The sequence below is a fragment of the Sylvia atricapilla genome, chromosome W (genome assembly GCF_009819655.1).
Source record: "Sylvia atricapilla isolate bSylAtr1 chromosome W, bSylAtr1.pri, whole genome shotgun sequence".
In the NCBI taxonomy this organism is placed as follows: domain Eukaryota; kingdom Metazoa; phylum Chordata; class Aves; order Passeriformes; family Sylviidae; genus Sylvia; species Sylvia atricapilla.
In genome coordinates, this window is record NC_089173.1 from 16,983,234 (window position 1) to 16,996,296 (window position 13,063).

Here is a 13,063-nt window from a genome sequence, read left to right on the forward strand (position 1 = left end):
TAACATAGTAACTTTCTGTTATTTGAGTTGTTTGACCTTTAGTGAACAAAAACAGTTTATGTTTATCACACAAGACCTGTGGTGCAAGCTGTGAAACCACAACATTTGCAACAGAAATGACATGGCTGGACCGGGGATGGCCCATTCATCAAGGATGGGCCTCTACTTCACAGTTGCTCGACATCTGATATCAATCTTGATAGAGGTTCCGGAGGATGATCAAATCAGCACCCCAAAGACGAGATCCAGGAAGAGTATCAAAGTCTTTTCATACTTACGGGAACCCCTTTCAAGACCTCACTTGGAAATAAAGAGATACATGAATATTTGGACTTTCAATGGACTTAGCCTCAGGGCGAATAAACTGTACAAAAACTGTACGCCAAGACCCAGTGGTGTGTGGCTGAGGTTGGATAGTACCGTTGTTACTGTCACTCTGCCCACCCAGCATTCGATCGATGTTGTCCAATTTTATTGTGGCTTTTTAATTGGGGTTTTTTTTTTTAAATTTCCTAAATAAATTCTGTTATTTTGAATTGGCTTCTTATAATTTATAACAACTCTGATACAGTTGGGGAAATAAAAATTATGGCTTGGACTACACAGCCCCCCTGCATGATCCCCGTGTTGCCCGAAACAAAGTGAAAACACAAACCAACAAGAAGTCAGTTTATGTCGTGCTTTATTCGGGGCCCAGGGGCCCGGGGACTAGAGTCCCAAATCAGGATTCCAAAGACCCTCATCAAGACTCAGGTTTTTATACCTTTTTTACAAAGATTACTTCATCATACTACGTGACAAACAGAAAAATTCTTTGATCATAGCAAAGACATTCATCTACCAGGAAACAGACTCCTAAAGTAATAAATTCTGCATGCTTGTCTTGTACAAAACTATACGTTAATTACCAAAGTTTACTTTTCCCCGTCACTAGACCCCCTCCTAGTAATATTTCAAACTTTATCTTTAAAACAGTTTGCCCCCTTCAGTATGTTTTTCATGCTTTGCTAATCCCTTTGATTATTGTTTCCACAGACCCAGCACATTCCCAGGCTACTTTCCCAAAGCCTAGTGCCCTAATGCTAGCCAAGAAGCCTTAGCATAACTACTGCTATACAATTTTCTGATATTTTGGTAACATTTCCCCCCTTTTGAGCATTCTTCAAAAATCTTCTTTGCAAGGATGCTCAATTCTTCAAGTTGTGGTTTCGACATACGGCGGGGGAGCAGTTCCTCGAGAAGTTGGAGCCATTACTTCACTTCGGGTTACTGCTTTCATGATCTTCCGGGTATGAGTTCCTTCCCGGATAACCATTCCCAAAAGGCACCTGTATGAGATTACTACTACAATAATGATTATTACAATCATGATCACATATTGTATCACTGAAGAGATCCAACCAGAGATCTGGATTCCAAGTGAACTAAATAAAGCTCCAACCCAATTATGTTCTGCCTCCTTCTCTACCTCCTGGACTTTTGATTCAATTTGGTCTAATTGGCTAATATCCCTCTCTACTTCGGTAGTCACATTTGGGATGTGTATACAGCAATGGTCATCCTTACCCTTCAAATACCCACACACCCCATGTTCCTTGAGTAATATCATATCCAAAGCCATACGATTCTGTACTGTCATCCTCGTGGTTGCCTGTAACTGCAAATTACCATCTTTGAATCCTTTTTTTGTGACTGCAGCCAGTCTTTCGGTTTGTCCCATTAATTTATATAACATTTCCCTATTACGATAAATTGAAATTTGGGCAAACAAAGATTCCAATACCCACCCGAATTTTACTCCTCCTGATGGTTCATGCCACTCATCCTCAGGACCTAACTCATCTCCGGTTTCTCGTTGGGTCCGTCCTCTCATTTCCTCACTTGTTAATTTTGACTGTCTCCAAAATGGACATAAAGTAGGTACCCCTAAGGTTATCTGAGTGACAGGACCATCTATGGGCATGTGAGTAGTCCATTGTCCGTGTCCCATAATCCAAACCAAATTCCCTGGGCTCCTAACCATTGTATTTTTACAATCCAATTGATTCATCCCTTTTAAGGTTCCTTTAATAGTATGGTTATATCCTCGACATTCACATCCCCATTTCAATAATATTAACACCGGTACTAACCCGATTTGGTTTTCTGGACTATCGCATGTAAACACTTGTGTGCAGTTCCAATTCCCTAATTGCTCCTTCCCTTTCCGATGAGCCGAGTCTCCCCTTATGACCCTCCCATGAGTTTGATTTTTCAAACCTTTCCATTCTATACACCATCCTATATGCCCTAAGTAACTATATGTCTCCAGTAAGCTTGGTCCCCAAATGGCCTGCCAATTTTCCCACTGAACTTTATTTTCTTGACATACCATTTCATAATAATGCTCCATGATAGATGGATCAGTTTTCCAGATCTTATCATATTCACACCATCCCACGTCCTTAAATCTACCTATCTTTGTAAAAACCGAATTTGGAAGTGCTTTACAATCTGCACGTCGTCCTGGAGTTGACCACTGTTTCCGAACCACTGTCAGCCGTTCTACCGTTTTAGTTCGATTGTGTAATTCATTCCTACATTCCCGGGTCCCGTTCTTTACCATGGTTGGCATATTCGTCACAGGGATTACTCCCCATGGTATAGGATCTCCAGCAACGTGTGGTAAAGGTAGACAAGCCGTAATGGTTGTTACATTCTGAATTTGACCAAAATCCCTTATGAGTCCTACCACCAAGTTTTCCTGATCAGCACTTCTGACTAAATGGTCTATTTCTAGTGTTTGTCTAGTCACTCTTGTCTCCGTCTCCCAGATAGACACGGTTATTGTCCCCATCCCCCATCATTCATCATGGGCTATCCAACAAATGTAATTTCCTTCATCTACCCCCCCCCCTGCACATCCTTGATAGTCAGAGTCAACAACTCTGGTTTTTCCTGTAGTTTGTATTTTTCTCCAGAAACCAAATTTCTCTTGAACCACCATCCGTAATCCGAAAACTTTCTTCCCAATTCCAATTTACAACTGAGAATGACATCTCTCCCTCTGACAGCTTTATAGACACTATGTTGAGGGCGTATCCCTACATTTGTATGTGGCCTGGCTTCCACTTTCCTTAACCCATAATTTCCATTAGTCCCACAGGATACTACACACAAATATTGTCCTTCTGTTTCCCCTATTCAAGGATTAGTGATATTCAGCCATCCCTTTCCTGTCATTCCTTCCAACCACCAGCTTGTCTCTTTTGTTTGTCTTTCCCATCCTTGTTCTTGATTCCGTTTCCACCATTTGACCTGTATTTTCCACCTACAAATCTTTTCTAACCTGAACGTACAGTTTATCGGCAACGGAGGGCCATCCCACATATCTACTCGGGTACTTACGGGTGTTACTGATATTGGATAATCTCCGACCGCTGCCTCATCCTCAGCCAAAACCTTTACTTCAAAATCCCCATATGCAAAACTGTTTCTTATCCAGACAATACAAGCAAATTGACCACCTTGATGTCTCTGAATGCCAGGTATTTGAAGGGTAGTATTTCCTCTTTGCTGATTCTCGTCCCAAAATTTTGTGACTCCGTCCTTTATTACCTCTCCTGATCGTCTCCATCCGGCAATTATCTCAGTGAATCCAGCTCCCTGATTGTCAGAAAATAGACACGTTAATTCCAGAGTAGCATTTTCAGGTATTACCACTAAAGGCTCAAGAACATCCACTACCACAAAAGCATTTGACAGATATGCAATATACAAAAACACGGTTATCAGTGCTTTGCTCTGAACACCATTCGGGTAGCAGATAGCGGTTGCACCTCCCATTTCGACGGGGCCTTCTTTACGTGGGTATAGTGTATCCAGCTGTCGATCCCTTCGACCTTCACTGCGGTGTAAGTTGTCATTATTACCTGGTGAGGACCGTCCCATGTTTCTTTTAATGGCTCAGCGTTCCAATTCTTCACATACACCTGATCTCCGGGAACAATGTCGTGAACAGGATTTTCCAACGCCAATGGGCAATTCCACTGCAGAGCTCCTCGGACGGCTGTAAGAGTTTTGTTTAGTGACAGCACATAGTTCATCAACACTTGATCTCCTACCAAATGAGGGTTTCCCTGATAGGTGGATGCATGGTAAGGTTTGCCATACAGAATCTCATATGGGCTTACACCAACTTTCTCCCTTGGTTTGATTCTTATTCTTAGTAAGGCCAGTGGTAAAGATTGTGGCCACTGGATTTTGGCTTCCTGGCATATTTTCTTGATCTGCCCTTTTAGTGTCTGATTCATCCTCTCTACCTGTCCACTCGATTGAGGCCTCCACGGAGTATGTAAGTTCCACATGATTTCCAGCATCCTAGCTATCTCCTGCACAATTCCTGCCACAAAATGAGGACCCCTGTCTGATGATAGCCTGTTGCTGTTTCTTTTCTGCAACAGCGGTGGCCTGGTCTTTAGGAACGACAGCACGGCGTACACATGCTCGGGTGTCGCCGGGCTTAGTAACACGCTTATGCCAGTTTGGTGGACGGTTACAAGCGTTTATTATCTCAAGCATGCAGTTTAAATACTCTGGGGTTCTTCACTACGTCATAGGGGCCTTGCCACACTTCCTGAGTTAGAAGGGAGAATGGAAAAGTACTGGCACATGTTAGTAGGCTTATATTCTTGTGGTGATAGCTTATCTTTGGGGGGTTGGAGTGTTCTCTGCTCTTCCCGTTACAACCAAGATCTTCCGAGCGCCTGTCCCTATCCAACCACATCTCCCCCCCCCCCCTCTTTTACAAAAGAACGAGGTAGTCATATATATATATATATAGGCACTAAATGAGGTAGAAGGTTAGGATTTAATAAGGGAAAAAGGAGTTTGGAAACCTGAGTAAGTTTTTGCCAGGCAAGTTTGGAAAATCTTGTGACTGGCAATGTTCCCTGATTAATTCACAGCATTTCATGTTGGCCTATGAACAGAATGTTAGTCTGATCTAGGCGAGCTTTGACAAATGAGACTATCTTGTTCAGCAGGCATGGTCCAAAGGTAGCAGCTAAAAGTAGCATTGCCAATGGGCCTACCAAAGTGGAAATTAAAGTGGTTAACCATGGGGATTGGTTAAACCAGGATTCGAACCAGCCTTGCTGAGCTTCCCTATCTTTCTGTCTCTGAGCCAGTCTGTTTCGGAGTTCTGCCATGGAGTCTCTGACGACTCCGGTGTGATCCGCGTAGAAGCAGCATTCCTCTTTCAAGGCGGCACACAGGCCTCCTTGCTGCATGAACAGGAGGTCCAGTCCTCGCCTGTTCTGCAGGACCACTTCTGAGAGCGAGGAGACTGACTTCTCCAAGTAGGAAATGGACTTCTCAATCCTCTGCAAGTCCTCGTCTATGGTCATTTGTAGCTGAGACAGACCTTGATGTTGCGTTGCTAGGGCCGAAACACCTGTGGCCGTTCCGGCTGCTCCTAGACCGAGCAGCATTGCGATAGTTATACTTGTCATTATCTCTCTTTTGTGGAGTCTGCTGGATTCTTCGAAAAGGTTATACACTTCTTTGTCTGAGTGGTACAGGACCCTAGGAACAATCAGAACTTGGACACAGAAGTCGTTAGAATCATTGAACTTGGGAAGAAATACACAAGGACTTACTCCCGATCTCTGACAAATCCACATTGCTGACGCAGACGGAACTACCCACTTATTGTTTTTTCTGCTGGGCTTTACAACTCTGGTGCAGACATTGCCTTTTCGCTCAGCTAGGGTTGCATTACCAAAGCATTTGCCTCGACCTGTGACTTGACTCAGGGTAATACCTCTGTGGGGTGTGTCCCATCTGCACTGTTGAGGTGCATCAGCTGTGGAGTAACTGAATGGGGTGTTTAAAGCAACTCCTTCATAGAAAGGGGGTTGGACATCATAACAAAGCCAACAGGAATGGGTTAGGTTAGGGTTAGATTCGTTCAGGGATAGGAAGGTAGCTTCTAACATACAAAGGATTGGGTCCGGGTCTGACCTGGCTAAACAGCCTATCTGAAAGGCTTTTGCATTGCTAGTTGGGATTTTGGTGACGCTTGTGGGTAAGGCTTTGGGGTAGGTCATGTTTCTCTTTGTCTGTGTGCTTTTAATCACCTTGTTGGGTCCAACCGCTCGGGATGCTGATGGTTGGAGCCTGGTAATTCGCACATTCACCCACTCTTTTGACCCTTGAAGGACCACTGTCCATGCTTTACCCACTGTCCAACTAGGATGATTGGGCTGCAAGACTGTCATGTTATAGTATATGCACTTTCGAAATCTAGGGATTTTATAGCTGTTTCGATAGGAGTTTCCATGTACAAAGAGAGGTGTCTTGCAACCTGCGGGTGCCCAGGTGAACTGTAGGAACTTGTCGGGCTCTTGTGGGTCCCACCCAGGCCCTGACGGCCTGGCATCTGTTACTACGGTTTCACAGCCCCAGTACCCACAATGTCCCCACCCGGGGTAATTACAATAACTTTTTCCTGCGTTTGAAGCTGGGCACCAGTAGGATAGGTACATGTGTGATGAGTGTGGAGAATAGGGATCTACCTTTGGTTGTCCTGGAGATAGATCGGTAATACGGAGCACGAAGGATGGAGTGTTTGGTGTGGTGATGTCTCTGAGCACCTTGTCGCTGGTAAGGTGTCTCATGACCCACCTGAACGGCTGATGTGGGTAGTAATCTGGGCTGGCTTGTCCTCTGGCGACAAGCCCCAACAACAAAATCACACAGACATATCGTTGATGCTTGGGTCTCACCCGTGCGGGTTTCTCTGGTGCTGTCTGATGGCTTGGTGGTGTGTCTCGTTCCTCTGGGAGAGGCATGTATGCGTTACATGGACGCCCCACCAGCATGTCCTGTAAACAGAAACTCACAGTTCTCATTAGTCTCATCCTGCTCACTGTGAAGATCAGGTTTGATTGATTTAAGAGGACACCACCTGACTTTTCCGTCCTTCTTGACAGCTGCATACCCTCGCCCTGTAAGCATCAATCTCCAGCCCCGTTCCCATTCCCCCAGCTCATTTTTAATTACAACCTGCGGGCCCTCCTCTAGCGCTCTGGAGGCCCAGTGTTTTTGAACGGGATTGTTTGCTTCATTTCCTCTAGGAAATTGATTCAATGCTATCAACGCGGTTGCCAATATACGCGCCTGCTCTCCTGAGGGAATGGACTTGGTAAAGCCTTCTGCTTTTGCCAATACCTCTATCTTGGTTTTCAGGGTTTGATTTGCCCGCTCAACTATAGCCTGCCCAGTACTGTTATATGGGATACCTTGCACTAGTGTGATCCCCCATTTGGAGGCGAATTCCTGCACTGGTTTAGAAATGAAATTGGAACCGTTGTCTGTTTTGATCTGCTTGGGGATACCAAGCCACGCCATGGCTGTCAGCCAGTGCTGAATTGTGGCTTTAGAGTTGGTCTTGTGATGCTGTATGGCTACGATCGTTCCACTGAATGTTTCCACTGTTACTGCAAGCCATGCTCGAGGCTTCAGCAGTTGACACAAGGTGAAGTCCGACTGCCAGATTTCTGAGGGCTTAAGACCTCTTGGGTTGACCCCACTGGTCCACAGGGGTGACTTCTGGCAGTGAGGACAGGTAGCCACTACATGTTTAGCATCCGCTGTTGTGATTCCGCATCTCTTCTCCAGTGCTTTGGGTCCGATGTGGAGGGATTCGTGCAATTGACGAGCTTCCTGCAGCGTCCAGACGCCTTTCGCTGCAGCGTCCGCCTTGTCGTTGCCAGTCTGGAAGTAACCTTTGACTGGGTTGTGGCTGTTGACGTGAATGACTGATACAGTGCCCTTTCATGAGGAGAGTGCTTCTTCTAGCATTAGGGCTGCTGCTGATGTTGACACACCTGGTCCTGCCATGGCTAGGCAGAGCCTTGCCACGAATATAGAGTCTGTTACGATGTTAAGGTGCTCCTCTTGGAAGAGTCCACACGCCAAGACTACTGCTGTTGCTTCCAGTTGCTGCACTGACAGTGTGGGGTCACATGCTTTGACGCAATGCCATTGCTCTTCTGCCTGCCACACTGCTGTCACGGTAGAAGTCGTGGAGGAAGCGTCTGTGAAGACTGTTGGTCCTGGCTGTGGTCTGTCCATGACTGTGGTGGCAAGTCTATGTCGACTATGGTCAGCAGCTGAGTCCAGGGTGGTCTGGAGGAGTAGGAGATTTCTCCTCCGAATCCGATGAGAGCAAGGGCTAGGTGCTCCGAAATTGTGGTTGACTCTATGGTCGGTTGCTTGCGGAAAGGAAGGTGGATTCTCGTTGGCTCAGTCCCTAGGTGTTTCAAGGCGAGTTTCCTGCCTTTCATGATGAGGTTAGCGATGCATTCTACTGCTGGGGAAAATGCATGAGCAGGTCTTCCAAGGACCACCCATTGGATCGGTCGGGCCTTTTCAGAAAGTCCTTGGGCCAATGCTCCCACTCCCCCCTTTGGCGTGAAGTGCACGAATAAGTCCAGGGGCATCGCTGGGTTCCATCTGGCAAGTGTGCCAGTGGAAATCTGCTGTTCAGTGAAGTCGAGGGAGCTCGCTGCTTGCAGTGTCAGCTCCTTGGGTTCCCAGGGGTGCTTTCCTATCAGGAGGTCATACAAAGGGTCCATGACCTCAGGAGGAATCAGGACGATGTTGCGAAGCCACTGCAGCGATCCTACCAGGCGTTGCACGTCATGGAGCGTCTTGACGTCTCGGTGTACTTTCACCTTGGGAGGTGTCACGTAGGAGCTTGTGATTCCCACTCCTAGGAAGGTGACGCAGGGTCCTCTCTTAATCTTCGCGCTCGCGATCTCGAAGCTGTTGCCCTGGAGGTTCTCTGTGATCATGGATACCAGATGATCCACTTGGCTCGCTGATGGTGCTGAGACCAGGATGTCATCCATGTACTGGATGATGGTTGCAGTGGGATAGGAGTGTCGGACTGGCGTCAGCGCTTTGTCCACGGTGATCTGGCAAATGGTTGGGCTGTCGACCATACCTTGAGGTAGCACTTTCCACTGGAAACGCAGGCTGGGCCGCTTGCCATTTGGGAAAACCACGGAAAAGGCAAATCGTTCCCTGTCCTCAGGATGCAAGGGTATTGAAAAGAAACAGTCTTTAATGTCCAATACTGCACATGGTTGTCCTTCAGGAATGGCTGAGTTCATGGGTAATAGTGTCTGAACTGGACCTATGGGTCGGATTGTTTTGTTCACTTCTCTCAGGTCGTGGACTAGGCGATAGCCCTCTCCAGACCTTTTGGGGATTGGAAACACAGGGGTATTCCATGGAATTATGGAGAGTTCTATGTGACCCTTTTGCAGGTCCTGTTCGACCAGTTCTAATAATGCTGCCACTCGAGGCTCTGACAGGGGCCACTGCTCGACCCATACAGGGTCTGATGATTTCCAAGTCAATTTGATTGGCAGCACAGGGTGTACGGCAGTGGCCCTCATTATAAATTTGTGATCCTGACTCCGAGCATAGCCAGGACATCCCTTCCTATTAAGGGTGGAGAATCTTGCAAAATGTAAGGGTAAATTGCAACTGTTTGTTCTGGTCCCTTTTTTGTGTGAAGTGTTATAGCCACCAATTGGGTGCTTTTCCATGCCCTGGATTGTCCCCCCACCCCGTTCACCGGAGGGACTTCTTTAATTTGCCAATGTCTGGGCCAATGTGATTGGGGAAAAATCGTACAGTCTGATCCTGTGTCTGCCAAAAACTGAAGCCCTAAAACGTGAGGGTCCTGACTGCCGTAGAGTTGACATGTCCCCCACACCCTCAAGGGCTCCTTCCCTACTTTCATGACCAGGGCCACCCAGGGGTTCCGCTCTGGGACGTCCCCTGCTGACCCTGTGACACTGGCACATTTTGTGGCGGTGAAGGGTGCGTAATTGCCGCTGGTGGTGCTGCGCAGTTCTGCCACTGAATGGCTGGCGGGGATGAAATACTGACTGGTTCCTGTACATATATGGGGTATGAAGGTCCCCTGCTCCACTGGGTGTTGGGAAAGATGGGCCATCTCGCAGTGGGAGGTGGCTGAGTATGGCCCGCACGCCCCTTCCCCCTTCCGTTTCCCCGGGGCCTGGATCTGCATTCCTTGGCCACGTGGCCCTTTCTCCCACAGTTCCAGCAGGTCGGTCTCTGGCGCTGTTGGGTCGAGGGTGCTGCCACGGGCTGTTTGGCTGGCTGGGGACAGCTTGCTGCCACATGACCTGTTTGGCCACACCTCAAGCATGCCATGGCATTGGTTATGGTATGAACCGCTGCCTGCATAGGTATTAGCTGTTCTTCCCTTACCACATATTTGATCATGTCAGCCAAGCTGGCCCCTGCTGGCAGAGAGCGCAGGATATCCTTGGTGACAGTGTTACACTGTTGTTTCAGACAATCAGTCACCACAGGTCCCCTCGCAGCTACAGGCAGGGTAGATGAGTCAATTGCAGCTTGAAAACGATCTACGAAGTGTGTGAAGCCTTCACTTTCCCCCTGCTTAATAGTGGACCATGGTGTTGACTTGTCCACTACCCGAGAAGCCGCTCTTATGGCCTCTCTAGCTGCTCTGGTTGTTGCTTTCACTTCCTCTGCTGAGAGGCGTGTTGCCTGGTCCTGCGGTGTAGCCACATCATCATGTTTGCCTAGCAGTCTGGACAGGGTAGAGCCATGGAGAGGCTGTCCCTGCCCTGAAGCTTGGGCTAGTGCAGCTGTGCAATGATCGGACCACTCCTGCTGAAATACAATCAGCCCTGCCCCGTCAAAAAGCATACGGGTTACCTGCGAGATATCGAAAGGTAGCATATCATCATTGCTAAAAAGACCATCCGCCAGTGTGGACACGACAGCTGAATTAATCCCCTTTTCCTGAACCGCTTTCACCACTGCTTGTACCTCTTTTGTGCTCAGCGGGGTATAGGTTCGCCTTAAATTCTACCGTGCCCCGGTAACTCCTACAGGGAATGCATGTATTGTAGCAGCTGGTTTCCACTCAGCGCATGCTACTTTTATCTTGCCCCAATAGGTGAGTTTGTACTGAGTTTGTTCCCTTACATTGTTAAAAGCTTTACTCGGTTTCGCTGGAAACCTCATAAATTCTGTTATCTCCGTTTCTGTATCGGACTCGGAGCTCTCTATAGAGCTAGCTGCGGAGCTGTCGCTCCACTCAGTTTCGGAAGCAGACTGCTGGTAGACTTCTGGTTTGCTATGCCTTTTTGTCGGGCTCTGCCCCCGTTCCGCCTTCCGCGAGTGGGTTCGGTCTTCCCCTCGGGTTCGGCCCCGTTCTGCCTCCCGCGCCCGGCCCCTCCCCTCCTCCCGGGGGTGGCACCGGCACGCCTTTTGGGGGCGGTCCCATTCCCACCCCCTGGGCTTGCCCTGCCCCCCCCAAGGAGGGGTTTCTCCCTTGTATGGTAGCATTGGGAGCAGTTTCCGATCGCGTATCCGCCCCCCCTCGCTCTCCCACGCGTGTGCTGTGGAGACCGGCAGGTCCGGACTTCTACTAGTCTCTCGCGCACACGCGCCCGCAGGGGTTTGCGCTTCTGGGTTTTCTGCGCCATGCGGTCAGCCGCCCCGCCCCCGCTCTGGACGGTCGGCGCCATCTTGGCTATATGGCGGTGGTGGCGGGGCTTCCGCTTGCACTCCAGCACCGACTTTTTTCTCGGCGCTTTTCACTTCCCGTGCGAGCTCTCCCCAGAAAGACCGCGCGCGTTCTTCTGCCCGCCGCACCGATTCGGCGGTCGGAGAAGCCGCGATCTCTACGGGCTCTGGGGGGGGGCTGCTGCCCAGCACGCTCTGCGAAAGCGCCGCTGAACTCGGCGGGGTGCCGCTGCCGGACGCGCTCAGATCCCGAATGCGGCGGGGAGGAACGGTCAGGAGAACCGCGGGTTTTCGGGGGGTTCCGTGGGGGTTTTTGGATCTGGGGGGTCCCGCGGGAAGGTCTGAGGGTCTCCTATGGGCTCCGGGGGGTTCGGGCATGGGCTCGGAGAAGGGTGTAATGCGCCCGCTCCCCGCATGTTCCCGCCATTAATTTCACTATCCCCGGGGGGTCCCACTGTGCCGTAGCTACCCCCCTTTTGCTGCGTAACAGCAAATAACCATGTTTTCGCAGCATTCCAAGTTTCCTGTTCTTCTATTGCTTTCCGCAACGCTTTCTCAACTTTTCCTCATGCTTTTAAAATTTTTCCACTGCCGGTGGCTTTAGTATCTTCAGCCAGAGCAGCAGTATATCTCTCCCAACCCTCTGATTTTAATATATCTACGGGGCGCCTTATCACGCCCAAATCCAAAAGCCTTGCAATAGCAAGATATAAATCCCTTTGGTCGCACCATATTCCTCAGTGGACCTCCATTAGACTTACAGCCTTCGCTAGGGCTTCCATGCTGTTCGCGGGTTCTTGGGGCGTCCCCCTGTCTCCTCCGCAGTAGATCGGACCAGCCGCTACTGCTGCTGTCTCCTTCCAGGCGAAAATCCCGTCCACCAAGGTTTCTTCTCCCGGGTTTCGGCACCATTTGTTGCTGTTTCTTTTCTGCAACGGCGGTGGCCTGGTCTTTAGGAACGACAGCACGGCGTACACATGCTTGGGTGTCGCCGGGCTTAGTAACACGCTTACGCCAGTTTGGTGGACGGTTACAAGCGTTTATTATCTCAAGCATGCAGTTTAAATACTCTGGGGTTCTTCATAACGTCAGAGGGGTCTTGCCACACTTCCTGAGTTAGAAGGGAGAATGGAAAAGTACTGGCACATGTTAGTAGGCTTACATTCTTGTGGTGATAGCTTATCTTTGGGGGGTTGGAGTGTTCTCTGCTCTTCCCGTTACAACCGAGATCTTCCGAGCGCCTGTCCCTATCCAACCACAATAGCCCTAATGGCACCCCAAATCTAGGGATTATTTCTTTCAATAACGTTTTAACTACTTCTTTAGCCTGATTTGTTCTGCAAGGGAAAGCTTCTGGCCATCCCGAAAAGGTACACACATAAACCAACAAATATTTATACCCCTGTGCTTTAGGTAACTCAGAAAAGTCTACTTGCCAATAGTCTCCAGGCTGTGGTCCAATTTGTATTTTACCCATTTG

General features: G+C 48.7%; 1 long non-coding RNA gene across 1 annotated transcript in view; it reads left to right on the top strand.

The window, feature by feature from the left end:
* The first annotated feature begins 216 nt into the window (after positions 1–216).
* The window catches only part of LOC136373320 (uncharacterized), a 447,213-nt gene continuing 434,366 nt past the window's right edge, over positions 217–13,063 (top strand). Inside the window, exon 1 of the long non-coding RNA XR_010745630.1 lies at positions 217–366. This is a non-coding gene — a long non-coding RNA (uncharacterized lncRNA). The remainder of the gene's footprint in view (positions 367–13,063) is intronic.